This window comes from Phaseolus vulgaris, chromosome 6 (genome assembly GCF_051622355.1).
Source record: "Phaseolus vulgaris cultivar YP4 chromosome 6, ASM5162235v1, whole genome shotgun sequence".
Lineage (NCBI taxonomy): Eukaryota > Viridiplantae > Streptophyta > Magnoliopsida > Fabales > Fabaceae > Phaseolus > Phaseolus vulgaris.
This window is the reverse complement of record NC_143503.1, coordinates 5,646,139-5,662,663: the sequence shown is the minus strand read 5'-3', so window position 1 is coordinate 5,662,663 and position 16,525 is coordinate 5,646,139. Positions and strand designations below refer to the sequence as shown.

The following is a 16,525-nucleotide window of genomic DNA, read 5'->3' as shown; positions in this document are numbered from 1 at the left end:
CAAGAGATAAAATAGGCGTGCTGAGCGGAACACCTGGCTGGCAGAAGGGAAGCACATCGGGGAGTTCGTGTAGTCGCCAGTCGTTAAGTTGGCGTGCTCCGATCTCTAGCATATCTAAACCGGCGGTCACCAGGCTTGTGTTGTAGTCGCCGTATGCGAGCTTGGGTGACCAAGTGATCAGAGATCGCCGAGAGGAGGACATCGCCGAAAGATCAGGAAAGCTTGTTCAAGGCTTTCAAAGGGCACGAGTGCGAAGGATGAAGTTATCAGATGATCATTCCCTAGCTAGCCAGAGGTTGAGGCCAGGGAACAGCTTACCAGGACATGCACGGTGAAGCAAGTGAAGCAGATCATGATGGCGGCCGGCGAGACCACAGAGAAGGTGTGCATGGTGACACCCCGCACTCGCCACACAGAAGAGATCGCGCTCCAAGGCAGCTATACACCGAGTTGCTCATTGCATGGGTAACTTAGTCGAACAGCCTGAAGAGTAAGAACTGACGCTCAAGCAGAGGACGCTCCAGATGGTGACACGTGTACAGCTGGATGCGAGCCACGTGTCCAGAGGTGTAACTGTCAGGAGAGAGAAAGTGCACAGGTATATAAGGGATTCTAACGAACTTCTGAGGTACGCGCGTTTAGAACACTTCTTTACGCTTGAGAATACTTGAGTACGCTGAGAGAGTTTTTGCACGGTCCCTTGAGTTCTTAGTTTTCTCTCTTAGAGTTTTTGGTGGTTCCGTCACTGACTTGAGCGTCGGAGCGCGATCGGCCGCAGCGGCGCCACTCTGTCTTTTGCAGGTTCTTGAGGTGAATCGAGGTGTGAAGGACGGAAGCTAGCGTGGTGTAAAGCCGATCCAGAGGAAGACACCTTTGACGAGGCAAGGCTCTTGCGCTCTGGTCAACAGGCAGGATCATCAGGCGTCCACCGTGGGGCCGTGTAAAACCTGTTCCCATCCACAACGTCAAGTTCTTGAGGTTTCTGTAGTTTCCGCGTGGTTGTGTGCTGGTGCAACCATTTTCCACCGTTCGTTCGAGTTTTGTTCGGTGAATTCGAGTTTTCCACCGTTCGTTCGAGTTTTTGTTCGTTGAATTCGAGTTTTCTGCCGTTCGCTTGGGTTTTAATCGGTAGTCTGAAGTTTGCCACCGTTCTTTCGAGCTTTCGATCGTTTTCTTGAGGTTTCTTGCTGTTTGTGCGGTTTTCAATCGGTTGATTCGAAGTTTTACCGTTCGTTCGCGTTTCTGATCGGTGAATCGGGAGTTTTGCTGGAGAAGCGGTAGGTTCGTGGTGAGGTTGCTAGATTCTGTGAAGGTTTGGACGTCCGAATCTATCGGCGTGCTGTTGTGGTTGCGTTTGAGGAAGTTCTTGGGAGTTTGGAAGTTTCGGACCGATTGACTACTGGATCGATCGTTTGCTGGAGAAGGTTTTGCTCGTTGAAGTGTGGTTTGCTGAGTTTTCATGAGAAAGATGAGAAGCAACCGTTCAAGTCCCGTTGTGCCAGTTGCTACAGAAGGCGCCATGACCATGGCGCAGATGGTGGAGATCATGCGTGCGCTGCAGGCGAATGTGGAGGCCTCGCGCATAGAGCAAGCGAAGATGCATGAAGACCTGGTCGCCTCTCGGGCCAGGAATGAAGAGCTCAGTAAAGTAACTGAGGAGTTGCGTCAAGCTATTCAGGAGCAGAGAGGACGCCCAGCTGTTGAGGAGGTCGCGCCGTCGTCGCCACCGCGCGTTTTCCCTATGCCGTTTCCTCAGGCGATCACAGACACGCCTATTCCTGCGAGCGTAGTACCAGTGAAAGCTTCTTTCACCGGCGTGGAGGACCCTAAGGCACATCTCACCACGTTCCACACGCAGATGATGTTGTTAGGAGGCTCGGATGCTGTATACTGCAAGATGTTTGTGAGCACGCTCCAGGGAACAGCGCTAGAATGGTTTGTGAGCTTGCCTACAGGTCACATAACCAACTTTCAGCAGTTTTCGAAGCTTTTCGTCGAGCAGTACATTGTGAACAAGGCGCCACCTAGGGTGTCTTATGACCTGTTCAACATAAGGCAATACCAGGGAGAGTCCCTCAGGGACTATCTGAATCGTTTTGGAGCACAGATGGTCTGCTCACCTGCTAAAGACGAGGAGATGCTGGTATACGCCTTCAAAAAGGACGTGCTGCGGGGACCTTTCTGTGAGGCGTTGATTAGGGCACACCCCGCCACGTTTGTTGAAGTTAGGCGACTTGCGGTGGCCCACATCGCCGATGAGAGTGAGGTCGCCGAGAAGAGAGGGAGCGTGGCCCCTGCTAGGCCACGTGCCCAGACGAGAATCCAGCCGCAGAGGGTGCTGGAGACGATGGCGGCCAGGAAGGATCAGAGGACTCGCCATCCTTATGATCCCAAGAGAAACAAGGGAAGGGGCCCAGGGCGCCCCAGGGAGTACAATCGCCCACCAAAGCACAAGTTTGTCATGGGGTTGGTGATCTGATCGCCTTTCCCAACATAGCAGCCAGGCTTAAGGCACCTGAGAAAGTGGGCGACAAGGTGTTGGGACCAAAACCAGACGCCTGGTGTGAGTTCCACCAGAGTTTTGGTCACACCGTTGATTCGTGTTTGGCCCTGGGATACCAGCTCGACGACCTGGTCAAGAGCGGTTTCTTGAATGATTACCTGCTGGACAGGAGGACGGGGGGTGCGTCGAGCTCCCAGCCGGCGAGTGGTGAGGGTCAGCAGCATGAGATGCCAACCCACGGCGAGATCCACACCATCGCTGGAGGTTTCTCGGGTGGTGGATGCACTGCATCACAGAGGAAGAAATATGCAAGGTCTGTGATGACGGTGGACATGTTCGAGGACCACTCGCCAGATGTGGACATCACGTTCACAAAAGAAGATCTCAGGGACGTTGTGCCTCACGACAACGATCCCATAGTCATCTCGCTCGTCACAGCGGGAAGGAAAGTCCACCGGGTGTTAGTGGACCAAGGAAGCTCGGCAGATGTAATGTTCTGGCCGACTTTCACACAGTTGCAGCTACCCGTTGACCAGCTAAGACCCTATGGAGGATGCTTGTATGGGTTTGCTGGCGATCAGGTGGAGGTCAGGGGGTACATCGAGCTAAGAACAACGTTCACGAATGAGGTGGCCTCGAGGACGGAGAAAATCAAGTACCTCGTTGTGAACGCCCCCTCAGCATATAACATTCTGTTGGGGAGACCAACCCTCAACAGAATAGGCGTTGTGCCCTCAACTAGGCACATGAAGGTTAAGTTACCATCGATGGAGGGGGTGGTGATCACTATCAGATCTGACCAGAAGGAGGCGAAAAAATGCTATGAGAATAGCCTAAAGAATAGGAGGTCAGTAAGTTACATCATCACGACCCCGCCTCCTGGTGTGAAGCCCAAGCCAACAGAATGGCGAGTTGTTGATGCGGCGATAGAGGAGGCCGCCGAAGGCGATGTCACCATGGTGGAGGCTGAGGTTGAGGGAGAGAGCGTCGGACGGGGGGAAGAGGCGAGGAATCGCCCGGAGGAAGCGAGGGAATTGGGAATCGCCAGGGCGGTGATCGCCAGGGCGGTGATCGCCAGGGAAGCCAGACCCAAACCCGTCGAGGAGTGGCTCGAAAGGGAGATCGGGGGGAAGATCTTCAAGCTGGGAAGATCTTTGGAGGCTGAGCTCCAAGATCAGATCGCCAAGGTGATAGAACGGCATCTGGATGCTTTTGCATGGTCTGCTTCAGACATGCCGGGAATAGACCCCGACTTCTTGTGCCACCATCTAGCAATGGACAACCAGGTCAGACCAGTGCGGCAGAGAAGAAGGAAGTTCAATGAGGAGAGGAGAGAGGCGATCAGGGATGAAACACAGAAGCTCCTCGCCGCAGGCCATATCAGGGAAGTCCAGTACCCTGAGTGGTTGGCTAATGTCGTGCTGGTGAAGAAAAGCAATGGGAAGTGGCGCATGTGCGTCGACTTCACTGACCTGAACAAGGCTTGCCCAAAGGATTCGTACCCTTTGCCAAGCATAGATGCCCTGGTCGACAGTGCAACAGGGTGCAAGTTGCTGAGCTTTCTGGACGCCTTCTCAGGGTATAATCAGATAAAGATGCATCCCATGGATGAAGAGAAAACTGCCTTCATGACTGAGAGGTCGTGCTACTGTTACAAGGTGATGCCCTTTGGGCTGAAGAATGCGGGGGCCACGTACCAAAGATTGGTGGATAAGGTACTTGCACCAATGCTGGGAAGGAATGTGCAAGCGTACGTAGATGATATGGTCGTGACCTCGCCAGAAAAGAGCAAGCACGTTGCGGATCTAGATGAGTTGTTCACCACAATCGCCAAGTTCAGATTAAAGCTGAACCCCGAGAAGTGCATTTTTGGCGTGGAGGCAGGGAAGTTCTTGGGATTCCTCTTAACTGAAAGAGGAATAGAGGCAAATTCTGATAAGTGTGCTGCCATATTGGTGATGAGGAGCCCGGCTACCGTGAAGGAGGTGCAGCAACTTACAGGTCGGATGGCCGCCCTGTCTCGTTTCGTATCGGCTAGCGGAGAGAAAGGCCATCCGTACTTCCAGTGTTTAAGACGAAACAATAAGTTTGTCTGGTCGAAGGAGTGTGAAAAAGCCTTCGTGAAGCTTAAAGAGTACTTGGCGAGCCCGCCGGTTTTGTGTAAACCCTTGGTAGGAACCCCTCTCAGGTTGTATTTTGCTGTGACTGAGAGGGCGGTGAGTGTGGTGCTCGCCCAAGATCAAGACCAGGCTCAGAAGCCTATTTATTTCGTCAGCAAGGTGTTGCAAGGCCCGGAGGTGAGGTATCAGGCCTTGGAGAAAGCTGCACTGGCTGTAGTATTTTCGGCGAGGAGGTTGCGCCACTATTTTCACAGTTTTACAGTGCTGGTGATGACCGACTTGCCCATCCAGAAAGTCTTGAAGAAGCCTGACGTAGCTGGGAGAATGGTGAAGTGGGCGGTGGAGCTGTCGGAGTTCGACATCAAGTATGAGCCCCGAGGTCCGATCAAGGGGCAGATCTTCGCCGATTTTGTGGTCGAGCTCTCGTCGGAAGCGACACGAGTTGAAGGGGACGATTTTCGTTGGGTGCTCTCGGTGGACGGATCGTCAAACCAGCAGGGTAGCGGTGCTGGAGTCATTCTAGAAGGGCCCAACGGCGTGCTGATAGAACAATCCCTGAGGTTTGCCTTCAAAGCCAGCAACAATCAAGCAGAGTATGAGGCGTTGATCGCCAGGATCCTGCTGGCTAAGGAGATGGGAGCTAGGGTGTTGATGGCTAAGAGTGACTCGTTATTAGTCACGGGACAAGTAACAAGCGAGTTCCAGGCCAAGGATCCACAAATAGCGGCTTACTTGGAGTATGTGCAGGAGTTGAAGAGTTCCTTTGTCTCGTTTGAAGTGGTGCATGTCCCCAGAGAGCAGAATGCCCGAGCAGACTTGCTAGCTAAGCTCGCCAGTTCGGGCAAGGGGGGTAGGCAGAGGACAGTGATCCAAGAAACTCTGAAGACGCCTAGAGCATTTTTGGCAGACCACCTGGTTCTTCAGATAAGCAAGTCGACGGAGAAAGCGGCGAGGAGTCACAGGTCCTTGACTCAGGAGACCTTGAGATCGCCGAGAATAAGAGCATGTCGGGGGGAGAGGGTGAACATGACGCAAGTCTGTGCCATGCATGAGCCAGACACGTGGATAACCCAGTACCAGCGCTCCTGGCAGATAGCCTTCTCTCGCTGGATGGAGGCTAGAAAGATAAAGAAGAACTCCAGCAAGTTCACCATGATTGATGGCGAGTTGTACAGATTTGGGTTCACACACCCACTCCTGGAATGTGTGCACGGAGAAAAATGTACAAGAATTATGGCCGAGCTCCATGAAGGGATATGTGGAAGCCATGTCGGGGGTCGAGCTCTGGCTGCAAGAACTCTCCGTGCAGGCTATTATTGGCCAACAATGAGGGAAGACTGCAAGAAGTATGCACAGTGTTGCAAGCAATGTTAGCAGCACGCCGATTGGCACAAAGCGCCTCCAGAAGAGTTAAAGTCAATTTACAGCCCTTGGCCGTTTCATACGTGGGGAATTGACATTCTGGGACCTTTCCCATTGGCGATCAGGCAGATGAAGTACTTGGTGGTGGCGATTGAATACTTCACCAAGTGGATCGAAGCAGAACCAGTAGCCCAGATCACCGCACACAAGATTGAAAGCTTTGTATGGAAGAACATTGTGTGCCGGTTTGGTGTGCCTAAGCGCCTGGTGTCTGACAATGGGACTCAGTTTGCAAGTCACCTACTGAAGAAGCTATGCGAAGAAGTGGGAATTCAGCAGATGTTTGCATCCGTCGAGCACCCTCAGACAAACGGCCAAGTAGAGTCCGCCAATCGGGTGTTGCTAAGAGGCTTGAAGAGAAGGCTGTAGAAAGCTAAGGGGTCGTGGGCCGAGGAGGTACCCCGCATAGTTTGGGCGTACCATACCACCGAGCAGTCAGGAACTCATGAGACCCCGTTTAGCTTGGTTTATGGATGTGATGCAATGATTCCAGTGGAAATCCAGGAGAGCTCGCCGAGATTCCAGAACTTTGTAGCGGAAGACTCGAACGAAGAAAGAAGGTTGAATCTGGATTTACTGGATGAGGTCAGGGAGGAGGCAAGGGTAAAGGCTGAGGCAGTGAAAAGGAGATTGAACGAAGGTATAACTCGAAGGTGATGCCAAGGTAGTTTAAAGAAGGCGACCTGGTGATGAGGAAGGCCCACCAGTACGAGATGGAAAACAAGTTATCGCCTAAGTGGACAAGACCGTTCAGGATAACCGAGGCGCTCGGGAGCGGCGCCTACCGCTTAGAGACATTGGAAGGAGGGGCGATTCCTCGCACTTGGAACGCCACACACCTCAAGTTATATTACAGTTAAAGCTTTGTAAGTAAAAACAAACACGAAGAGATTTGCAAGCTTTCTGTTAAAACAGTTTGAAGGGGGCACTCTTTTTTCCCTAAGGAGGGTTTTTAATGAGGCCACCCAATAAAGAAGAGTTTTCAAAGTTTAAAGTTCTTAAGATTGCATGCTTGATTGTTTCGAAAGTTTTAGAAAAAGACCTTATCACTCGTACGTGATTCAAGGCAAGTTTGAAGTTATGCTGCATGTTTTCTAAGAAAAAGTTTTAAAGTCCCCATCGCTTTTCGGCGATTGGCGGCATCAGTTAAAGTTTTGAAGTCCTCATCGTCTTTCGGCGATCGGAGGCACCAGCGACGACTAAAGACCTCCTCGCCCTCGAGCGAGCGCAAGCGAGAAAGAGTAAAAGACCTCCTCGCCCTTGTGCGAGTGCAGGCGAGAAAGAGAAAAAGTCCTCAGTGCATCCAGGGGGGAGGAGATGTACACCCTGGGCAAGTTGAGGCACCAGATAAAGTCCTTCTCGCCGTCGAGCGAGTTCAGGCCAGATAAAGTCCTTCTCGCCGTCGAGCGAGTCCAGGCGAGAAAAAGTTCTTCTCGCCGTCGAGCGAGTTCAGGCAAGATAAAGTCCTTCTCGCCGTCGAGCGAGTTCAGGCGAGAAAAAGTCCTTTTCACCTCAGAGTGAGTTCAGGCAAGATGAACTGAAAGGTCAGGGGTGTTCGTAACTTTAAACGGCGGGAAAGGAAGGAAAACGCCTTCCCCCCTTTAAGTGAAACATCAATATTGACTTAGTAAGACCAGAGAAGACTTCCACGCTTGTAGGCGGTGTGAAGGCAGATAAAATCCTTCTCGTCTTGAACGAGTTCAGGTATGGCGTGAAGGGTGGAAAAAGTTTTAAAAGATGGCTAAGGTAGGTTCAAAAAGAACACCTCGCTATCCGGCTTATTGTTCTGAAACTCAGGGAGGTAGAGAAGGATCCGAAAGGCGCCTCTACCCCCCAGATGAGGGAACAATAGCCAAGTTATGAAGGCAATGAAAGCTTACATCGCCAGAACCCTATGGCGATCAGAAGAATTCCGGGCGATGACAGGAGTAAAGGCTAACCTTGCCGGGCATATCAGGTAAACTGTATTGTGATACCAGTTTAAGTTAAAACTTGCTGCCTAGTAAGTAACTAATTGCCTTAAGTTTGCAAGTTATGTTAAATGTCATCGCTTGAAGGTTAATGAGTCGCTCAAGTTTTACTTCGAGTTAACAGTTCGATAAATTGTTATGAGATTAATGGTTTGCTCAAGTTCAAAGCGTGAGTAAGAGAGCAGATAATGGATGATGCGAATCGGTTAAGATGCAGCAAATATCAACAGAAGAAGTAAAAGAGGTACCTTTTTGTGATCGGATGAGCGTTGAAGAGAGTTGGAGATTGAGAGAGTTAAGAAGCTTCGTGGGTTCGCAGAGAAAAACTTAGAACGTGTGAGAATGCAGAAAAGTGATGTAACAGTGGAAACGAAAGGGTTTAAGGGTTTTTTCGAACGTTTCTGGAAGCGCAAACGTCAATTGAAGATAACTGTTGATGAAGCCACGTGTCGAGCGATGGGAAAGGAAGTTGGTGGAGCGTCAGAAAACAGAGGGTACGGATGTACGGAAACCTGCACCAGAGCCACGTAGATCGAGAGTGACGTGACCTCTACTCTTTTCGCTGGACAAGTCTCCGCTTAAGACTGGGGGGCTTGTGTATCGACCAGGTAGTCGGGAGTGATGACGTGGCAGCAAGAGATAAAATAGGCGTGCTGAGCGGAACACCTGGCTGGCAGAAGGGAAGCACATCGGGGAGTTCGTGTAGTCGCCAGTCGTTAAGTTGGCGTGCTCCGATCTCTAGCATATCTAAACCGGCGGTCACCAGGCTTGTGTTGTAGTCGCCGTATGCGAGCTTGGGTGACCAAGTGATCAGAGATCGCCGAGAGGAGGACATCGCCGAAAGATCAGGAAAGCTTGTTCAAGGCTTTCAAAGGGCACGAGTGCGAAGGATGAAGTTATCAGATGATCATTCCCTAGCTAGCCAGAGGTTGAGGCCAGGGAACAGCTTACCAGGACATGCACGGTGAAGCAAGTGAAGCAAATCATGATGGCGGCCAGCGAGACCACAGAGAAGGTGTGCATGGTGACACCCCGCACTCGCCACACAGAAGAGATCGCGCTCCAAGGCAGCTATACACCGAGTTGCTCATTGCATGGGTAACTTAGTCGAACAGCCTGAAGAGTAAGAACTGACGCTCAAGCAGAGGACGCTCCAGATGGTGACACGTGTACAGCTGGATGCGAGCCACGTGTCCAGAGGTGTAACTGTCAGGAGAGAGAAAGTGCACAGGTATATAAGGGATTCTAACGAACTTCTGAGGTACGCGCGTTTAGAACACTTCTTTACGCTTGAGAATACTTGAGTACGCTGAGAGAGTTTTTGCACGGTCCCTTGAGTTCTTAGTTTTCTCTCTTAGAGTTTTTGGTGGTTCCGTCACTGACTTGAGCGTCGGAGCGCGATCGGCCGCAGCGGCGCCACTGTGTCTTTTGCAGGTTCTTGAGGTGAATCGAGGTGTGAAGGACGGAAGCTAGCGTGGTGCAAAGCCGATCCAGAGGAAGACACCTTTGACGAGGCAAGGCTCTTGCGCTCTGGTCAACAGGCAGGATCACCTCTATATATTACTAATTAAATTAAATTAAATATATTAATATTGATATATTAAAATATATGAAATATTTTAATATATTAAAAAAATAAATTACAAATATACATATATTAAAATTTAAAATATTAATACATTAAATTAAAATGGACTGATATGAAATAAAAGAGTAAGAATTAGAAAACATCATTACACATAATTATAAATTATATTGAAATTGGAAATGAACACCATTGAAAATATAAAACAATAATAACATGTTATAATGACTTTCAAAATATTTAATGCAAAAAGGTAACTACTATGCTTGGATTAAATAATAATAATAATAATTATAGTTAAATAATATAAATGGTGGAAACAAAAATATTTTTTTAAAGTTGAATCAAATACACAAATTAGGTGAAGAAAAAAAAATGACAAAGTTATCAATAAACCCTAAATGAGATCAACAAAATGGCCGCCATAGACTAAAAGATTTGGAAGATTTCTCCCAACTCATTTACTGTACAGAGATGAAATGTAATATTTGAAATCAGAGACTGTACAAACTGTACCATTACAATTAGATGATTTTTACAACTTTTTCCTTGTTTTTTTTTAACCGTCAACAGTCGAGGAAGTGAATACAGTATACCATCTGACCAAAATCAAAGGTCAGGGATAACATCCAGGATTTATTATCAACTTTCCAAATTACCCTTCTTTACCATTGTCAAAGCTCGTACCCACGGATCACCGATCACGGATCACAGATCAGCATGCATGTCAACACTTAGCAAACCTTTAACTTTGAGTACAATCAAATGGAGCCATGCGTAACGAATCCTCCAATCTAAACGGTTCCATAAGGTCAAAGGGCCTGCAGATAACAAAATCACTTAACCCAAAAGATATCTGAATAGTTGATTCTTTCAAAATACACTAAGGGATAGGCCAATATAATTAAGCATATCAGTGTAACACAAATAAAAATCTAATAATGGATCTTAACAAACTGTCAAAGATGAGACGTTTACTTCATAATAATCGGTTTAAATAAGCTCTTATCAAATAACTGTGATCTCTAAAGTTGGAGGTGATGAGTAATATAGAAAAATGGACATGTATGTTAATAAGTATTTCAAAAAAGCCTCCCAATATTAAGAGAAGAATGACAGACTAAAATACAAGTCATGCTCATTACTGTGCATTGCCACCATCAATTAATAAAATATGAGGTCTAAAATTCTTACATTATAGAAAGACGGCTACCAGATAAATTTTGTTGATTGCTCTCCATAACAGCCAACACATCACCAGTTTCTGGTCCTGCTGATCCACCAGCTACAGAAGATGGAACAGGAGCACTCGGAGTCCATATCTAGAATAATGTACCCTCAGAAAGCTTCAGAGATTGAAGTTTTTATTCCATTTAAGAAATACTAGCATCATATAGTCACCATTCTCACCTTTACTGTGCTATCAATCCCACTGGTTGCTACAACAAAATCAAATGGATGGCATTGTATGCAATTTACAGCTGTAGCATCAGCAAGAAAACAACAGCTACAGACAACCAAACAAAAGAAGACTAAATAAAACCTGAAAATCATAAGGAAAACAGTGTTTACCAGATCCATCACCATTTAGAACTTTTATGAGTCTACCAGTACGTCTTTCCCAAATAAACCATCTGCCATCATCACTTCCACTGGCAACATACTCTCCTACAAATAAACATGTGAGATGATCTTGAACAAATTTCCAACTATGTCAGACCAACTTTGAACTCAAAACTAACCGCTTATATTAGGTTCATGCCTCAACAACAAAATACATTTCTTCTGTGCAAACAATATAGAACAACTGTTTAACGAACTTACCCCATAGTTTTATGTTATTCTGTTATTATTTTCATCTATAAATAAACACTCCAAAACATGTATATTCTATAAAAGGGATATCAATCTTATATTTATTTTCTTCATTCTTAATAGCAACCATAAGGAAACGAAAAAAAAAAAAAATTTTATATTTGGATTGGTATATGAGGACTCACTATGCAGAACCAATTATAATTTACAAAATCACGCGTGAAAGAAATAACAGACCTCTAGAACCAAGAAAATTGGCCTGTTTTATGTCCGTCCCAATATTGCAGTGGCCAATAAATCTACGTTCATATCAACAGCTGTTTCAGGCTGCAATGACAAGCAATCAAAAGGCCTTTACAAATAAAACCTATAAATAAATAAAAAAAAAAACTTCTAAAACACTTCAAATGTTGTTGCACCATTTCCACATAACACTAACCATTACATTCAAGGATTGTGCATTAGAACCAATAGAGAGAAAAATAAATAAAATCAAATGAAGCAATTACAAAACTCCAGGAAATAAAATTTAAACAGAGAAATATTTTGTCATAGTAATGAGAAATCACCAACAATAATTAAATTTGAAGATAGTAATATGTACCGGATAACAAGGTGATTCACATGGGCCACTAGCACCTGCATTGTCTCTAGAGTCACCTCTCCGGTGAATTCTAACATTTAAACTTCCATGAAGAATATTTGAATCGAGATCATGTGCCTCGTCACCAGATATTGATGCTTCGGCTGTTAAACCAGTTAGGTCCAACATAAAATATTAAAAATATAGTACATAATTTTCTGATCATAAAGAGCAATATTTGAAAGTAGATTTTTTCTTTAGCAGTTATGAAAATAAAGTAACTGTTAAGTACTCTCTAATATCTTTTGTCGACAAAAGCAAAACATAAAGCATGTTACAGAACCTGGTCACAAGCTTCTTTAAGCAATACCTAAAGCAATAACCTTCTTCAAATTCTCCACTCTTTCTGCGACTTCAGATTTGAGTGGGCCAGTGAATGGGAAGCAACAGCAAAATCAAAAGCATCTTCATGTCTACCCAACTGCAACAAAATAACATTAGTATAATGGGTTTTAAAACTTAATAGGCAGGTTCTACTATAACAGGGTATACATGCAAACAAAATGGCATGAAGTCAAAAAGACCCATACACAAGTTCCTCCAGCCAAAAAAAGGCAAAACATAAACACATACTGAACTGTTTTGTCAAATATGCCTTCAATCTCAATTTTTTTTTAATATAAACTTTTTGAAATCCTGTACAAATATTTTCTAAATTTTATCAAGTTGGGGTTGACACCTATAACTTCAAATGAAGATATCACAGATAAAATGGTCTCAATTTCAAAATACTCTTTGGTTTCTCTGTTTCCTTCTGGGTTTCAATAGGGTTGGTAAAACAATTCATTTATCAATCATCCATGTGATCTATCCATAAGTAAATTCATCCGTTTCATACATTGGATCAAATCCATCCATCTAATTTTATGGATGGATCACGATCCACCTATTATTTATCAAAATTCAATGAATCCTCCTGATCCCGCCGGTTGACTTAGCGCAAGAGCGTTGCCTCGTCACAGTCTTCCTCACCAGCTTGACACCACGTGCCCTCCAAGTCCACACCACAGATAGCCTCTCTGAGAACCTGAAAAACACACGGTGGCGCCTCTGCGGCTGGTGGCGCTCCGACGCTCAAGTCAATGACAAGAACACCCAAAAAACTGAGAGAAAATATGCTCTGTAGGACCGTACTGAAAAGCACACAACTCTAGCAGAATGAGCCGTAATGAAAACGTACCTCTGCAAATTCTGTTAAGGTTACCTTTATAGCTAGGTTTTTTCTCTCTCCAAGCCGTTATGCTTTTGGACGCGTGGCTCGCATCCAGCCCTGCACGTGTCGCCATCTGGGCTGGGATGGCAGGTAGCACCCAGCCCTACACGTGTCATCATCTGAGCTAGGATAACTCGAGCGTCACTTCTTTATTTCTCCCAGCCTTACACGTGTCATCACCTGGGTTAGAGTAACTGAGAGCATCAAACCCTACACGTGTCGTCATCTGGGCTGGGGCAACTTGAACGTCACTTCTGCGTAGTAGCCAGTCGCGCGGCTAAGTCCTCAACTCAAGGAGTAAACTAACACGCGACATGCTCTAGAGCACCACCCGACAAGGCGAGTATCGAGTGCAGCAAAGTGCACCATCTCTGTGATATCGCTTGTCTCTAACGACACCCTCCTTACCGCTGCGCCATGCATGTTCTGGCTGGGGAAACCTTGCCATCAACGAATGTCCACTCTGGGAATCCCGTCGTTGATAGGCGAGCTGTCCCCTCAACCCAAACTCCTTTCACGCCCCATGCTGGCGCAACAATCGCCTCACTGGAGTTGTACACTTGAACTTACACCTCTGGGCCTTTATCAGCTTCAATCTGAGCTTGTCGGAAGATCTGGCGACGTGCTTCCTGCGGCGATGTCAAGCTACATGATCGCCAATCGCCAAATACGTCGATGACGAGCCAACCTGGCGACAACCGGGCATGTTCATCGCAAAACGCCAGTTCCATGAACCAGCGACCACGCTCACCTCTGAACCATCCATCTTTTCTTCCCTACGTGTTCCACTGAGCACGCCCCACCTAGGCACGTGCAAGACACGTCATCACACCCGATGACCTGGTCGGTACACAAGCCCCCCAGTCTCGAGCTGCAACTTGTTCAGCGAGGAGACTAAAGAGGTTTAAATCCGGCGGCTTACGTGGCTTTGCGCGTTGGCGCTAAAACTGTTCACTGACTTGACATTTCACCAACTCCTTCGATCATTCGACATGTGGACCCATCAACGGCCATTGTTCACTTTCGTTTGCACTTCTTGCAACGTTTGACATTCTTCGAAACTCTTAAACCCTTCGCGTCATTTCACTGTTTCATTATCTTCCACCTCTCTTCGAACTCTCAAAACGCTCCAGCGAACGCTCCGATTCTCCCAACCTCCATCTTTCTGACCACTCTTCCGATCATACAAAGGTAACTCTTTTGTCACTCCTACTGATATTTGTTGCATTTTAATCGGTTTGCATCATCCAATACTTGTCTGGAGCATACGTTGTGGGATGTTTCTCTGTTTTGTTTTCTTCTTTCTTCGCTTAGGGTTTCTGAACCTTTCTCTGCGAACCCCTGTTTGCGAACTCTTATGCCTTTTCGTCTTCTTGTAGCTTCGTCAATGACTCGTCCAAAAACCACACCAAACTCTCCTCCATCTCCTCGCAACCCTCCGGCGAAAACCCGTAGGGCAAATCCCTCATCTTCCCGCGACCCCCCAAGGGGTTCCAACGTCCCTTCCGACCGAGTCGCGAGACCCGCGTCCTCTCATCCCAGCCAACCACAACCAAACCCACCACAAACTAACGCGATGGCGAAACCTCTCCCAGATTATAAGCGTCTATACCCGTGGGCCTCTGCAACTTTGCTGGGTGAGACTTCAACCGTTAACTCCGACCTTGACATCCTCCGCCTCAAGAAGGGTGACAGGGAAAACCTCTCTTTCAGTAAAGAGCATGACGACAGAATGGTCGTGCGACCTTGTCCTCCCGGTGAACCAATCTGCACCGATGACCAGGGGAGCGACGAGACCCCCTTCTGCTTCATATACACAACCATGTTCAAGAAGGTCAAACTCCGATTTCCCATCACACGCTTCGAGAGGGAGCTTCTGACCAAGCTCGACATTGCCCCCGCCCAGCTCCATCCCAACAGCTGGGCGTTCGTGCGAGCTTACCAGGTTCTCTGCGCCCACTTGGGATTCCCGGCCTCCGTCGATGTATTCTTGTACTTGTTCGAGGCGAAGAACCCGGGTAATCGCTAATGGCTCAAGTGTCCAAGCTCGAGAAGAAGTCAACCGAAAGGGAAGTTCTTTTGGGTAAAGTCGAGCAAGATCGGGATAAGGCGATCAAAGAACTAGGCGAGACTGCTGCTGAGTTGGCCCGGGCTCGCGAAGAGAACAACGAGCTCAAAGAAAAAGTCGAAGAGCTCCAGCTTGAGGCCGCCCAAGTTCTTGTTTCCGGCTTCGGGGTAGCTCTAGAGCAATTCGCCTGCAAGTTTCCCGATCTGGACCTGTCCGAGTTCTCCGTGTACAGCGAGGTGGTCGATGGCAAAATCGTGCCCCCAGCTGATCCATCGCCTTAAAACCCTTCGTACCTCACTCTGACCCGTATGTAATATTTTCATTATGTTCGAACTGTTTAATACTTATGTGCACACATATAGATATATATGTATGTTAATCTTTCGACTTATCTGCCGTGCGATTAATTGTTTCGAACTGCTTCTTAACTCATGTACTTCGCCCCAACCTGTACTTAACTTTTAAAACTCAGCGCACTTTGCACTCACCGGTGCTTAACTTTCTGCAAACCACCTTAACTTAAACAAATGGTTAATTTGAAGCGATAACGTTTAGTACGAAATTACTTACTTAGCACTTGGAACTTCTCTCGCCTGACCCATCAAGGGCCAAAGGCATCTCTACATTGTCGCTCAGAACTTCGGTTGTGCGGCTCTTGCCATGCGGTTCGCCTTATACCTCAATCTTAGAACATGGGTTTCTGGCGACGCCACCTTCCTTTCAATCGAACGCGTCCCGACGGGGCCGCTCCCGATTTTCCCACCTTCTTATTCTGGGACTGCTTATCTCCTTGTTCCCCCATCTGGGGGTAGAGCCACCTTTCGGATCCTTCTCTACCTCCCTGGGTTTCAGAACAATCATCTGGGTGGTGGGGTGCCCTCTGCGAACCTCTCCCACCACCCTTTAACTTCTAACTTAACTGGTCTTACTAGGTCAACATTGGTGTCTCACTCAAGGGGAAAGAGTTCTTCTCCAACCCTCCTTTCCTATACTTGAGATCATTAACACCCCTGACTTTTCAGTTTCATCTTGCCTGAACTCACTCGAGGGTGAGAAGAACTTTTCCTGATGCCTCAACTTGCCCAGGGGCTACATCTCCTCCCCCCCGGATGCACTGAGGGCTTTCAACTTGCCTCAACTTGCTCACGCAAAGAGGTCTTGCGATCTGTTCTTGCCTGTGCTCGCT

The 16,525-nt window shown here is 47.2% G+C and overlaps 1 pseudogene; it reads right to left on the bottom strand.

Moving 5' to 3' along the window:
- Positions 1 to 10,345: 10,345 nt before the first annotated feature.
- Positions 10,346 to 16,525, bottom strand: part of LOC137833204 (protein ALTERED SEED GERMINATION 2-like) — a 36,015-nt pseudogene continuing 29,835 nt past the window's right edge.